Raw genomic sequence first — 13285 nt, forward strand, 5'->3', positions numbered from 1 at the left:
TTTTGACCATTCTAATAGGTATATAGAAGTCTCCCATTGCTATTTTAATTTGCATTTCCTGATGACATATGATGTGGAGCATCTTTTCATATACTTATTTGCCATCTGTATATTTTCTTTTGTGAGATGTCTGTTAGGGTCTTTGGTCCATTTTTTAAAAATTGGGTTGTTTGGGTTTCTGTTGCTAAATTTTAAGAGTTCTTTGCATATTTTGGCTAACACTTCTTTATCAGTTATGTATATTGCAAATATTTTCTCCCTGTATGAGGTTTGTCCTCTCATTCTCTTGACACTGTCTTTTGAAGAGCAGAAGTTTTATTTTATCTTATTTTTTTTTAACATCTTTATTAGAGTATAACTGCTTTACAATGGTGTGTTAGTTTTTGCTTAATAACAAAGTGAATCAGTTAACCATATAAATATGTTTCCATATCTCTTCCCTCTTGCGTCTCCCTCCCTTCCACCCTAGCTATCCCCCCCCTCTAGGTGGTCACAAAGCCCCGAGCTGATCTCCTTGTGCTATGCGGCTGCTTCCCACTAGCTATCTATTTTACATTTGGTAGTGTATATATGTCCCTGCCACTCTCTCACTTAGTCCCAGCTTACCCTTCCCCCTCCCTGTATCCTCAAGTCCATTCTATAGTAGGTCTGCATCTTTGTTCCCATCTACCCCTAGGTTCCTCTGACCATTTTTTTTTTTTTTAGATTCCATATATATGTGTTAGCATATGGTATTTGGTTTTCTCTTTCTGACTTACTTCACTCTGTATGACAGTCTCTAGGTCCAACCACCTCACTACAAATAACTCAGTTTCGTTCCTTTTCATAGCTGAGTAATATTCCATTATATATATGTGCCACCTCTTCTTTATCCATTCATCTGTTGATGGACACTTAGGTTGCTTCCATCTCCTGGCTATTGTAAATAGAGCATGTAAATGAACATTTTGGTACATGACTCTTTTTGAATTATGGTTTTCTCAGAGTATATGCCCAGTAGTGGGATTGCTGGGTCAAATGGTAGTTCTATTTTTAGTATTTTAAGGAACCTCCATACTATTCTCCATAGTGGCTGTGTGGATTTACGTTCCCACCAACAGTGCAAGAGGGTTCCCTTTTCTTCACACCTTCTCCAGCATTTATTGTTTGTAGATTTTTTGATGATGGCCATTCTGACTGATGTGAGATGATATCTCACTGAAGTTTTGATTTGCATTTCTCTAATGATTAATGATGTTGAGCGTTCTTTCATGTGTTTGTTGACAATCTGTATCTCTTCTTTGGAGAAATGTCTATTTAGGTCTTCTGCCCATTTTTGGATTGGGTTGTTTGTTTCTTTGATATTGAACTGCATGTGTTGCTTGTATGTTTTAGAGATTAATCCTTTGTCAGTTGCTTCATTTGCAAATATTTTCTCCCATTCTGAGGGTTGTCTTTTTGTCTTGTTTATGGTTTCCTTTGCTGTGCAAAAGCTTTTAAGTTTCATTAGGTCCCATTTGTTTATTTTTGTTTTTATTTCCATTTCTCTAGGAGGTGGGTCAAAATGATCTTGCTGTGATTTATATCATAGAGTGTTCTGCCTATCTTTTCCTCTAAGATTTTGATGGTGTCTGGCCTTACATTTAGGTCTTCAATCCATTTTGAGTTTATTTTTGTGTATGGTGTTATGGAGTGTTCTAATTTCATTCTTTTACATGTAGCTGTCCAGTTTTCCCAGCACCACTTATTGAAGAGGGTGTCTTTTCTCCACTGTATATTCTTGCCTCCTTTATCAAAGATAAGGTGACCATATGTGCGTGGGTTTATCTCTGGGCTTTCTATCCTGTTCCATTGATCTATCTTTCTGTTTTTGTGCCTGTACCATACTGTCTTGATTACTGTAGCTTTGTAGGATAGTCTGAAGTCAGGGAGCCTGATTCCTCCAGCTCCAATTGTGAAATTTTTTGTTCTAGTTCTGTGAAAAATGCCAGTGGTAGTTTGATAGTGATTGCATTAAATCTGTAGATTGCTTTGGATAGTAGAGTCATTTTCACAATGTTGATTCTTCCAATCCAAGAACATGGTATATCTCTCCATGTATTGGTATCATCTTTAATTTCTTTCATCAGTGTCTTATAATTTTCTGCATACAGGTCTTTTGTCTCCTTAGGTAGGTTTATTCCTAGATATTTTATTCTTTTTGTTGCAATGGTAAATGGGAATGTTTTCTTATTTTCACTTTCAGATTTTTCATCATTAGTGTATAGGAATGCAGAGATTTCTGTGCTTTTTTTTTTTTTTTTTTGCGGTACGCGGGCCTCTCGCATTGCGGAGCACAGACTCTGGACGCTCAGGCTCAGCGGCCATGGCTCACGGGCCCAGCTGCTCCGCGGCATGTGGGACCTTCCTGGAATGGGGCATGAACCTGTGTCCCCTGCATTGGCAGGTGGACTCTCAACCACTGCGCTACCAGGGAAGCCCTGTGCATTAATTTTGTATCCTGCTATTTTACCAAATTCATTGATTAGCTCTAGTCGTTTTCTGGTAGCATCTTTAGTATTCTCTATGTATAGTATCATGTCATCTGCAGTGACAGCTTTACTTCTTCTTTTCCAATTTGGATTCCTTTTATTTCTTTTTCTTCTCTAATTGCTGTGGCTAAAACTTCCAAAACTATGTTGAATAATAGTGGTGAGAGTGGACAACCTTGTCTTGTTCTTGATCTTAGTGGAAATGGTTTCAGTTTTTCACCATTGAGGACAATGTTGGCTGTGAGTTTGTCATATATGGCCTTTATTATGTTGAGGAAAGTTCCCTCTATGCCTACTTTCTGGAGGGTTTTTATCATAAATGGGTGTTCAATTTTGTGAAAAGCTTTTTCTGCATCTATTGAGATGATCATATGGTTTTTATTCTTCAATTTGTTAATATGGTTTATCACGTTGATTGATTTGTGTATATTGAAGAATCCTTGCATTCCTGGGATAAACCCCACTTGATCATAGTGTATGATCCTTTTAATGTGCTGTTGGGTTCTGTTTGCTAGTATTTTGTTGAGAATTTTTGCATCTATGTTCATCAGTGATATTGGCCTGTAGTTTTCTTTCTTTGTGACATCTTTGTCTGGTTTTGGTATCAAAGTGATGGTGGCTTCATAGAATGAGTTTGGCGGTGTTCCTCCGTCTGCTATATTTTGGAAGAGTTTGAGAAGGATAGGTGTTAGCTCTTTTCTAAATGTTTGATAGAATTTGCCTGTGAAGCCATCTGGTCCTGGACTTTTGTTTGTTGGAAGATTTTTAATCACAGTTTCAATTTCAGTCCTTGTGATTGGTCTGTTTATATTTTCTATTTCTTCCTGGTTCAGTCTCGGAAGGTTGTGCATTTGTAAGAATTTGTCCATTTCTTCCGGGTTGTCCATTTTATTGGCATAGAGTTGCTTGTAGTAATCTCTCATGATCCTTTGTATTTCTGCAGTGTCAGTTGTTACTTCTCCCTTTTTATTTCTAATTCTATTGATTTGAGTCTTCTCCCTTTTTTTCTTGATAAGTCTGGCTAATGGTTTATCAATTTTGTTTATCTTCTCAAAGAAGCAGCTTTTAGTTTTATTGATCTTTGCTATTTTTTCCTTCATTTCTTTTTCATTTATTTCTGATCTGATCTTTATGATTTCTTTCCTTCTGCTAACTTTGAGAAGTTTTATATTTTAATGAAATCCAGCTAATCTGTAATTTCTCTCATGGATCATGCTTTTGGTATTGTATCTAAAAAGTCATTGCCTTCTTTCATTTCTGATATTAGTAATTTGTGTGCACTCTCTTTTTGTCTTAGTTTTCCTGGCTAGAGGCTTATAGATAACTGATCTTTTCAATCAACTTTTGGTTTTGTTGATTTTCTCTACTGATTTCCTGTTTTCAATGTTATTGATTTCTGCTATACTTATTATTTTTTTCTGCTTACTTTGGGTTGAATTTGCTGTGTTTTCTTTTTCCTAGTTTCCTAAGGTTGAAACTTAGGTGGCTGTTATTAGATTTTTCTTCTTTTCTTCTTTCCCCCCAGTTTTATTGAGATATACTTTCCATACAGCATTGTGTAAGTTTAAGGCATATGGAGTAATGGTATTAGTTATATATATTGTGAAATGATTGCCACAGTAAGTGTAGTTAACATCCATCATTTCATGTAGATACAAAAGAAAAAGAAAAAAAATTTTCTTATGGTGAGAACTCTTAGGATCTACTGTCTTAACAGCTTTCAAGTATACCATACAACATTGTTAACTATAGTTATCATTTTGTACATTACATTGCTAGACTTTATTTATCTTATAACTAGAAGTTTGTACTGTTTGACCACCTTCATCCAATTCCTCCTCTCCTCACTCTCATCCTCTTCTTTTCTAAGTATGCATTCAATGCTATAAATTTCCCTTTTAGCACTGCTTTTACTGCATCCCACTAATTTTGGTAAGTTATGTTTTCATTTTAACTTAGTTCAAAATATTTTTAAATTTTTCTTGAGATTTCTTCTTTGACCCATGTTATTTAGAAGTGTGGTTTTTAATCTCCACATATTTTGGGATTTTCTAGTTACCTTTCTGTTATTGATTTCTAGCTTAATTCCATTGTTGTCTGAGAGCAGACATTGTATGATTTTTATTCTTTTAAATTTGTTAATGTGTGTTTTATGACTCAGCATGTGGTCTTTCTTGGTGATTGTTTCATGTGAGCTTGAGAAGAATGTGTATTCTGCTGTTGTTGGATGAAGCAGTCAATAGAGGTTAATTATATCCAGTTGATTGATGGTGCTGTTGAGTTCAACTAAGTCTTTATTGATTTTTTTTGGCTGCTGAATCTTTCCATCTGTGATAGAAGGGTGTTGAAGTCTCCAACTATGTTGGTGGATTCAGTTATTCTCCTTGCAATTCTATCAATTTTTGCCTCACATATTTAGATGCTCTGCTATTAGGTGCATACACATTGTTATGTCTTCTTGGAGAATTGACCCTTTATCATTATGTAATGCCCTTCTTTATCCCTCATAACTTTCCTTGCTTTGAAATTTGCTCTGTCAGAAATTGATACACTACTCCTGCTTCCTTTGATTAGTGTTAGCATGGTAGATATTTCTCCATCCATTTAATTTTAAGCTATATGTATGCAATATATACAACGTGGGTTTCTTGTAGATGACATATATTTGGGTCCTGTTTTTTGATCCACTTTGACAATTTCTGTCTTTTATTTTATTTATTATTTATTTTTTGGTTGTGCCACGTGGCTTGCGGGATCTTAGTTCCCTGACCAGGGATCAAACGTGGGCCCCCTCAGTGAAAGCCCCGAGTCCTAACCACTGGACCGCCAGAGAATTCCTGACAATCTCTGTCTTTTAATTGGTGCTTTTATACCATCTGTGTTCAAAGTGATTATTGATATACTTGCACTAATAACTACCATATTTGTTACTTTTTTCTAGTTGTTGCTCTTGTTCTTTGTTCCTCTTTGTTCCTCTTTTTGTCTTTCATTATTTTTCTGCCTTTGGTTTTAATCAAGCATTTTATATGACCCCATTTTCTCTCCTTTTTTAACATATCTGTTATGCTTCATTTTTTCCCCCCATTTTAGTTCTTGCCATAGAGTTTGCAATATATAGTTACAAATAATCCAAGTTCACTTTTAAATAAACTATGCCACTTCACTGGTAGTGAGTACCTTATAATAAGAAAATTACCCTAATTCCTTCTTCCTCATCCCTTGTATCATTGTTGTCATTCATTTCACTTACACATAAGCATTTACAAATATATATATAATTGAATACATTGTTGCTATTATTATTTTGAAAAAATGTTATCTATTAAGAACCAAGAATAAGAAAAATAAAAGTTCTTATTTTACTTTCACTTATTTCTTTTTCAATGCTCTTCCTTTCTTTATGTAGATCTGAATTTCTTACCTATATTATTTTCCTTTCTTCTAAAGAACTTCTTTCAACATTTCTTGCAAGGCAGGTCTACTGGCAATAGAGTCCCTCATTTTTTGTTTGTCTGAGGAAGTCTTTCACTTTTGAAGGATAATTTTGTAGGGTACAGAATTCCAGGTTGGTGTTTTTTTCTCTCAACCCTTTAAATATTTCACTGTACTCTATTCTTGCTTGCATGTTTTCTGAGGAGAAGTTGAACATAATTCTTTTCTTACATTTTTTCTCCTCTGGCTGCTTTTAAAATTTTTCTTTATCTTTGATTTCCTGTAATTTGAAAATGACATGGCTATGTGCAGATATATTTTCTTTTCATTTATCCTGCTTGGTGTTCCCTGAGCTTCCTGGATCTGTGGTTTGGTGTCTGACCAGTTTGAAAATTTGGGAAAATTCACTCATTATTGTTCCAGATATTTCTTCTGTTTCCTTATGTAGTTGTCCCACAGTCCTTGGATAGTCTGTTCTGTTTTATTTTAAAGTTTTTACTATCTTTTATTTACAATTTTGGAGGTTTTTGTTGAGATATCCTTAGAGATTCTTTCCTCAGCTGTGTCCAGTTTACTAATAAGCCCATCTAATGTATTCCTCATTTTGTTTCTTTTTAGTTCTTTGTTAGGATTTCCATCTCTCTGTTTCCCTTGTTTATCTGTTCTTGTATGCTGTCTACATTAGAGCCCTTAGCATATTAACTATAGTTATTTTAAATTCCTTTTCTGTTAATTCTAACATCCTTGTCATGTCTGGTTCTGCCACTTGCACTTTCTCTTCAAATTTTGTTTTTTGCTTTTTAGTATGCCTTGTAATTTTTTCTTGATAGCCAGACATGATATACTGGGTAAAAGCACTGCTGTAAAGAGTTCTCTAGTAATGTGGTGATAATGTGGGTTTGCAGGGGAATAATTGTATAGTCCTATGATTAAGTCTCAGTCTTACCTGAGCCTATGCCTCTAGACTGTGAACCTCACAAGTATTTCTCAGTTTTTTCTCTCCTCTTAAGTCAGACAGGATGACTAGAATGAGCTGGAGTTCAGTGTTTCCCTTCTCCCATGTGTAAGTGTAGAACTGACTGGAGTTGATTAGTTTCCTCCCCTAGGTCCATTATGGTCTGGTAATACCTCAGCAGATTAAGTGCTGGTTAAGTACTTTCTCCTAAGGACAGGCCTTGTTAAGCACAGTTCATTGCAGCACCATTTACAATCGCCAAGACATGGAAACAACTTAAGTGTCCATTGACAGATGAATGGATAAAGAAGATGTGGCAGATATATACAAAGAAATACTACTCAGCCATAAAAAAGAATGAAATAATGCCATTTACAGCAACATGGATGGACCTAGAGATTATCATACTAAATGAAGTAAGTCAGAAAGAGAAAGACAAATACTATATGATATCAATTATATGTGGAATCTAAAATACGACACAAATGAACTTATTTACAAAACAGAAACAGGGCTTCCCTGGTGGTGCAGTGGTTGAGAGTCTGCCTGCTGATGCAGGGGACACGGGTTCATGCCCCAGTCTGGGAAGATCCCACATGCCGCGGAGCGGCTGGGCCTGTGAGCCATGGCCATTGAGCCTGCGCGTCTGGAGCCTGTGCTCCACAACGGGAGAGGCCACAACAGTGAGAGGCCCACATACCGCCAAAAAAAAAAAAAAAAAAAAAAACAGAAACAGACTCACAGACATAGAGAACAGACTTGTGGTTGCCAAGGCAGAGAGGGGTGGGGAGGGACGGATTGCGAGTTGGGAATTAGTAGATGCAAGTTATTATACATAGAATGGATAAACAACAAGTTCCTACTGTATAGCACAGGGAACTATATTTAATATCCTGTGATAAACCATAATGGAAAAGAATGTGAAAAAGAATGTATACATATATATACACACATATATATATGTATATACATGCATAATGTATCTATATATACAACTGAATCACTCCGCTGTATGGCAGAAATTAACAAAACATTGTAAATCAACTATAGATAAATCAACTATACAATAATTTTTTTTTTTTTTTTTTTTTTTTTTTTTTTTGCGGTACGCGGGCCTCTCACTGTCGTGGCCTCTCCCACTGTGGAGCACAGGCTCCAGACGCACAGGCTCAGTGGCCATGGCTCACGGGCCTAGCCACTCTGCGGCATGTGGGATCTTCCTGGACCGGGGCACAAACCTGTGTCCCCTGCATCAGCAGGCGGACTCTCAACCACTGCGCCACCAGGGAAGCCCTACAATAAATTTAAAAAAAATAAATAAAGTTTGTTTTATCCATTAAAAAAAAAACAACCCAGAGTACTGTGGTTCATTTCCAGTTTCTTTCTTTTCTCCTCCCCCTGCTGGAAGCAAGAGGGGATTTTTCTCCAGTATTTACAGTGAGAATCTGGTTGAGCTCCTGGGGGTAAAACTTACAAAACGCGTGGGCATCTCAATGTGATAGCGTCTGCCCAAAGTTTTTAAGTCTCGGACTTGTCCACACTGAGCTTCCAGCAACTCTTTAATTATAGTTGAGGTTTTCCCACCCTGGCACTGGTCCCTGTGGCAGTTTATGCTCTTGACTATACGTGACTCCCTATACTCAGCCATCTGTCTCTCCAGTGTTGGGGATTTGTCCTGTGCCCTCAGTCTCTCTTATGAATCCATGAGGAATTGTTGATTTTTCAGTCTGTTCAGCTTTTTGCTTGTTGCTATGATGGAGTGACTTCCAGGCTCCTTGCATATGGAACTGGAAACCAGAAGTCTAATTATTTTTAAAATTCTATCTTCTCTTTCACTTTCATTAGCTAGATTTCTTTGTTGTAATGGTTATTTGCAATAATCTTCAGGATTTGAGTTTATTTTGGCTTTCTCTTTATGAAATACTACTATTTTTTTTCTTTTTTTTTCCTTTTTTCTTTTCTTTTCTTTTCCTTTTTTAACTCATAGCTTTTCTGTTCCATAGATTTAATAATTTGTAGACTTTGCGCTCTTTGGCGTTCACGTGTCCCTTCTTCCTTCATGTGATTCCTGTGTCATCGGGTTGTAACCCCATTAGTCTGTGATAGTGTCCTTGAGTTCTGGAACAAGATGTCTCAGGCAAGTCTAATGTTATGCTTCAGACTTGTAATCAGCCACTTATCCAAAAAACCCTGGTATTTACGGAGCACAGTCTACATATAGGAGCACTCATTGCTCCTGGGGGTGTCATTGCCTTCAGGCATTTTAAGTGGACAGAACTAGGGAATACATACTTTTTAAAGAAAAAGTTCATGATTTAATAGTATTTCCAATTCAGATTTAACATTACAAGTTTTTGCTGTGTCATTTTATTTTGATCCCTTATTTTCATACACAGAAATTCTTAATTCCTAATGCAGCAACATAATTACGTATTTGCTGTATTCTACCATATAAAAATGGGCCACATTATTAATAATATAATTCAAGCAAGCATTCTTACTGTTTGATGCTTGTCACCTTGAATTTTATATGTCAGATAATAATATTGTTATCCTTGCTTTCTTTATTTATAGACTACATATTTATTTTTAAACTCTTGATGCCATGGTTTAGGTGTGTCTTGTTCAAATAGCTTATTGTTATAATTTGTGACTATCTATGCATGTATACGTGCATATGTGTTTGTATTCACAGAGGCATCACTGCATCTTCCCCCTCATTCTAACACTCTTAGTCTTTTAAATAAAGCCTCAGATATGTTATAAATCTATACTTTATCAATTAAATATGAAATAACTATATTAAAACATGTATTAAATATATTTATTATGTCAAATTATATATTATAGTAAATATTATATAATATATATAATTTTGGTTATTAGGTATTTAGGGTGGACGGAGAGGTGAACAAATGTTCTTATAAAATAATAAATATGTTTATTCAATAAAATTTAGAAAATGCAGAAGAAGAGAAAAAAGAATCACCAACTCTCTTACTCCCAACAAACAGACAATGACTGTTAACCATTCATTCATAACTGCATATTAGGGGGTTACTATGTGCCTTTTGATATGTTTCTTTCCAGTCAAGATTATACAATTAAATAATAATTAATAATAATGGATTCCATTTTTTAGTGCTTATATTTTACCAGGAAATATTTACAGATTATCTCAGTTAATCCTCATAACGAACCTAGGGAATAGGTGATACGTTAATACCACTTTAGAGGTGGAGAAAGTGAGTTTCAGAAATGTAAGTGACTTGTCCAAGATGTCAGTATTTACATGGCCTTGGAAAATGGGGAGAGGGGAGGGTCGGCCCTCTGCCCGCGTTGGAGCAGGGTGCGCACGGCGCGCTGGAGAGTTCATGGCAAATCGTTTAATTAAAGCATATGGAACACGGGAAACAAAAGACTTCAACTAGTGCTTTAGTCTCATCTGAAATTCTACAGGCACGTATCTTGTAAGCAGTATATGGCAGAGTTTTAGGCCAATCTGAGAGTCTTGTTTTTCAGTAGAAATTTCAAGCATTAGTTTTGACTACCACTTGCTATGGAATGTTCAGTTGATGAAACTGAAGGTCTTTCACTCAGAAGAAGTAAATCAAGAACCCGAGGCTCGCGTGCTCCTGAGCTGCTGTGAATGGCCCCGGCGCTCCGAACCACCCTTCCGGGTGGATGTCACTGAGATCCCTGGAGCCTCCTGCTGCCGTCGCTCCTGAGTTTCCTGGTGATGTGTTACCTCAGTCTTCCCCACTACAATGTGCTAGAACGCGTGAACTGTATGTACTTCTATGACTATGAGCCCATTTACAGACAAGTCTTCCGCTTCACACTTCGAGAGCATTGGAGCTGCTCTCATCAAAATGCATGTCTTGTCATCCCGGTGACCTCACACCCCTCAGATGTGAAAGCCAGACGGGCCATTGGAGTTACTCGGGGTGAAAAGAAGTCTTGGTGGAGATATGAGGTTCTTACATTTTCCTATTAGGCTAGTAGGCTGAAAGGGAAGACAAAGTAATAGCATTATCCTTAGAGGATGAACACCTCCTTTATGGCAACATAATACAAGATTTTTTAGACACATACAATAATGTGACCTTGAAAACAATTATGGCATTTAGGTGGGTAACTGAGTTTTGCCCCAACGCATGGTACATCACAAAGACAGACACTGGTGTTTTCATCAATACTGGCAACTTAGTGAAGTATCTTTTAAATTTAAACCACTCAGAGGAGTTTTTCACAAGTTATCCTCTAATTGATGATTATTCCTATAGAGGATTTTACCAAAACTCCCATATTTCATACCAGGGGTATCCCTTGAAGGTGTTTCCTCCCTACTGCGGTGGGTTGGGTTATATAATATCCAGAAATTTGGTGCCAAGAATCTATGAAATGATGAGTCACGTAAAACCCATCAAGTTTGAAGATGTTTATGTTGGGATCTGTTTGAATTTATTAAAAGTGGACATTCATATTCCAGAAGACACCAACCTTTTCTTTTTATATAGGATCCATCTGAATGTCTGTCAACTCAGATGCATGATTGCAGCCCATGGCTTTTCTTCCAAGGAAATTATCACATTTTGGCAAGCTATGCTAAGGAACACCACCTGCCATTTTTTCCCCTTATATCAGTGTTTATTTATTTTGTTGTTTATTTTTTTAGCATCTTTATTGGAGTATAATTGCTTTACAATGGTGTGTTAGTTTCTGCTGTATAACAAAGTGAATCAGCTATACGTATACACATATCCCCATATCTCCTCCCTCTTGCGTCTCCCTCCCACTCTACCTATCCCACCCCTCTAGGTGGACACAAAGCACCGAGCTGATCTCCCTGTGCTATGAGGCTGCTTCCCACTAGCTATCTGTTTTACATATGGTAGTGTATATATGTCCATGCCGCTCTCTCACTTCGTCCCAGCTTAAAAATATGGAATGCTTCATGAATTTGCGTGTCATCCCTGCACAGGGGCCATGCTAATCTTCTCTGTATCGTTCCAATTTAGTATATGTGCTGAAGCAAGCACCCACATGCCATTATTAATTTGACATTCTACTCAAAGCCTAGAGAAGGGAGGGATACTTTGTGGAGACCGTTAAAATTAGACTGTGAAATCTCCAATGGAAAACTCATGGGAAGGTCATTGTGTGGCTTACACGGAACCAAAATTCATGAAGAGCCCATAGGCTGGATACTGGAGGGTTGCACTTGACCTGTGGTTTATTTTGACAACAATCAAGTCAGGCCTTTTAAAGATGATATTTAGAGGAATTAAACATCTGACAAAGGAATAGGGGATTTTTGTTAATAAAACAAACAATTTGAACATGTCATTCTACAGATTAGAATTTCTTAAATGGGTTTCATTGAATTATAAGCTCATTTGTCCATAACAACAAAGCAGTGTGAAGTATTATTCATTGAACAATCTAGTCAGTTCAGGGTTTTGTATATATCTTACATGGATTACAGTTTTTAAAATACATAGTTCTGTGTAAAAAAACTGAAGTTATACTGAATAAAATTTCATCTGGTTTTGGTCATTTGGAAGATACGTCAGGATGCTGCAGTATTTCAGAGTTATCAATTATTGTTTAATGTTACTTAGAGTTTTGCACTTTTATGGGTGTTTGAAGTTATGGTTGTTTCAATACTGTATAAACAGAATAGTGAAAATCACTCTTTATATTTAAACTTCTTTTCCAGTTACTTCACTAATGAGTTTATTATGAATAGCTCCATTAATGTGTAGTCATTGGTCATTATTGCATATCAGTAATCTCTTGAACTTTGATAAATATTTTGTCATGGTAACACAGAGAAGAATTAAAGCAAGAAGATCTGAATTACTGTCTTGTTTTTAAAAATATCATCCCCGGTGTTTTTAGATGTCACTTCATCTGTCTCATTTTTCCACCTGGAAATTAGGAGTAGTATAGAATGCCAGGCAGCATGTTTCCTTTTGGAAAGGACTCTGAAGCCAAAAAGAAAAGAGAGAATGTGGTGGCCAGAATATTATGAAAGGAGTGTCATATTTCAGTGCTTGAGTTGGAAAGAGAAGACTAAAGATTCGAGCTGCATTGTTAACTGCTCCGCGTTTTTTCTCATTAACAATCAGTTTGAGAATAAAAAGAAAACAAAAAAACACAGCTGCTATTGTTATTAGTTTCACATCAAGAGGAAAGCCCTACTATGTGGTCTAAAATCAAGTCTGATTTCCATGTCATGGTGAAGCACATTTTTTCACAGGAGAGATGATGTAGGTCACCTTTGACCTGCTAGTTGGTCAAAGAGGGGCACTCCTTGCCCCCATATTCTCTGGATTGTGCGATTTCCCATTATGCCTGATATGGGACAAGTGATTCCTTTTAT

The 13285-nt window shown here is 36.6% G+C and overlaps 1 non-coding gene and 1 pseudogene across 1 annotated transcript; one reads left to right on the forward strand and one right to left on the reverse strand.

Moving 5' to 3' along the window:
• The first annotated feature begins 10516 nt into the window (after window positions 1-10516).
• LOC132508098 (UDP-GalNAc:beta-1,3-N-acetylgalactosaminyltransferase 1-like) lies at window positions 10517-11583 on the forward strand (annotated as a pseudogene).
• Window positions 11584-11836: 253 nt separating this feature from the next.
• On the reverse strand, window positions 11837-11939 carry LOC132508443 (U6 spliceosomal RNA). The gene has a single exon (XR_009536582.1). It is a non-coding gene; the product is annotated as a U6 spliceosomal RNA (small nuclear RNA).
• Window positions 11940-13285: the final 1346 nt, after the last annotated feature.

Source organism: Lagenorhynchus albirostris, chromosome 17, assembly GCF_949774975.1.
Source record: "Lagenorhynchus albirostris chromosome 17, mLagAlb1.1, whole genome shotgun sequence".
In the NCBI taxonomy this organism is placed as follows: Eukaryota; Metazoa; Chordata; class Mammalia; order Artiodactyla; family Delphinidae; genus Lagenorhynchus; species Lagenorhynchus albirostris.